This window comes from Nelumbo lutea, chromosome 1 (genome assembly GCF_056320005.1).
Source record: "Nelumbo lutea isolate HS-2025 chromosome 1, American lotus-T2T, whole genome shotgun sequence".
Lineage (NCBI taxonomy): Eukaryota > Viridiplantae > Streptophyta > Magnoliopsida > Proteales > Nelumbonaceae > Nelumbo > Nelumbo lutea.
Window position 1 is genome coordinate 81,304,811 of NC_142684.1, and position 2,428 is coordinate 81,307,238.

General features: G+C 38.2%; 1 non-coding gene across 1 annotated transcript; it reads left to right on the forward strand.

The window, feature by feature from the left end:
• The first annotated feature begins 1,778 nt into the window (after positions 1-1,778).
• TRNAW-CCA (transfer RNA tryptophan (anticodon CCA)) lies at positions 1,779-1,850 on the forward strand. The gene has a single exon. It is a non-coding gene; the product is annotated as a tRNA-Trp (tRNA).
• Positions 1,851-2,428: the final 578 nt, after the last annotated feature.

A 2,428-nucleotide genomic window follows, 5' to 3' on the forward strand; every position in this document is an offset into this window, starting at 1 on the left:
AACTTCCTTATCATTAACGTTCATTAACGAAAAGATGAAAAATACTATCTTACACTTTATCCTCCTTTAAATTTTCAAAATGAAACGTAACTTCCACTCAATCCTCTAGGTCGACAACATCAACTGACACAATCATCACTACAGCTGCCGCTGACAACATCAATCTTTTGGAGGTTCATCCTTCCCTGCACAATTCCAAAACGAATATCAGGGGGGTCGGCTTACATAAATCTTGTTCCGCCATTTTTCTCTGTTCAGTGCAAGAACATCTGCTGACACTTTTTTCATCGATCAAACTCACCAAGTCTGGCATAAGTTCCGCTTCTGTTGCTAGATATAGATGGTAATATTCCTGTAATCTTGCAGTTCCTCTCCCCACTAGTGAAACCGACTCAGATATAATACGTTATATGTCCACTGCCCACATCCAGTCTCGGTCTCTCTCTTATTGATGAAACTAGACATGGGTGTGGCTGATCTTGTCAGCCCCTCATTAGATTAAACGGTTTGGGCTGTTTGGCTACCTGAATCCATGATGCAACCATCCAAATGACTGAAGAAATTCAATAGTTTTTTGGGGCCGTGGATGAGTTTATACCCTCCTAAAACTTGGCACATGTACAACATTTTAAAGGACAATAACCCACCATTAATGTCCCGTCTCAACGATTGACTACATATAAATCAGAGAATATTATGGTCATTTCATCTGAGTTGAATTTTAAACATTATTTGCATTTTTATTTTACATAGTAAACATTTAGGCTCCGTTTGATTTGTGGGATGGAGATGAGAAAAATGTGGGATGTCAGATCCCAAAATCGTGGATTTGGGGTCATACCATAACCGTGCAACCCCAATGAAGAAATTTGAGAAAAAGGAGGGAGTGAGGAACGACTTGTGTGGAGAATACAGAAGCAGGAGCTGGTTTGATGACAGAGATGTTCGGACCCAAAAGTAGGACTTGGAGGGGTTGCACCAAAACCATCGACGGTCTGCTACCTCCCCTTCCTTGTTCGAACCCAGAAGCAGGAGCTGGTTCGGTGAGATTTCACCAATGGCTCTGGTACTTTGGTGTATTTCCCTCGCTGCCGATAGAGACATCCGACAGAGGACTAATGAATGAAGAAGAGGATGGAGGGAGAAGGAGAGGAATATGCGAGTAAGATTTAGAAATGGAGAGAGATGAGGTTTCTCTACCTATTAGTTCGAAGGTAGGAGATGATGAACAATCACTCCCCTTCCTCCTTTTTCTTCTTCTTCTGAATAAGAAAATTAGGTTTCTCTTTAGTCTGAACGGTCTACTACTACCTGTTAGTCCGAACTATTGTCTCCGATGGCATTATCTGAAGGTAAGAGATGATGAACAGTGTTTTTCCCATTATTTTTTCATAAAACCAAACAATAAAAATGTAAATTTTTACACTTTCCCATCCCATCCCACCCAAATATTCTCACAAACCAAATAGAGCCTTAAAGCAGAATTTCTTCTCCTGACATACTATCTATTCTTGTCATCTAGATCTACTCTCGTCAGAGATCTTTCTCCTCGTTCCTCCTCATCGCCCCTACACAACACCGAACCATCCCATTCAGTCGGAACCTCCATCATCCATACAAAAATAATGGGATGGAATTAGAAAGAACAGACTAATTGTTAAATAAGGAGATGAGGAGAGAGAAAATGAAAGAGAATCAATGTATCTAAAGGGTATTTTTAGAATATTTAGGACTACTCTTAAAAATGTAAATAATCGGTCAATTAATTAAACCACAAAGGATCCGTGGCGCAATGGTAGCGCGTCTGACTCCAGATCAGAAGGTTGCGTGTTCGATTCACGTCGGGTTCAAATCCTGAAAATCCCTTTTATTTTTCTTTCTCTTTTACCAAACAAGACACAAAAGGAACAGAGACAAATTGGCAGAAATGAAGATATTAGAATTTAGAGAGAGAGAGAGAGAGAGAGACTGGTGTATAAAAATCCACCTGGCCTCAGATAATTATGCCATTGCCTCCAGTTTTTTCAAAGCAAAGTATACCCACTGATTTTTCTTTTTCTTTTCTATTAGTTCCCACTGGTTTAGTTATGCATATATACCTTGTATTATAGAAAATAATCAATCCATCGCTCTCCCAAAAAGATTGCTGATCTAGATCCTCGATTTAATTTTGTTGTGGTGAAAGTTTAAGATAGTTTTGAGATCTATTAGAAAACAGAAAAAGAGGCCAAATATTAATTGCTGCTGTCAAAAGTTTTGTTTTCCTTTTTTTTTTTTTATGGAGTCATATTGTCAAAAGATTTTTTAATCCAATGGGCTTCTTTATGCATTCTTATAGGTGTGAGTGTCTGAGACGTTTGGTTGTAGTATAAATTTGAACTAGATAAAATTTTATATCCAGTTCAATTTTATATTTGTTTATTTATAA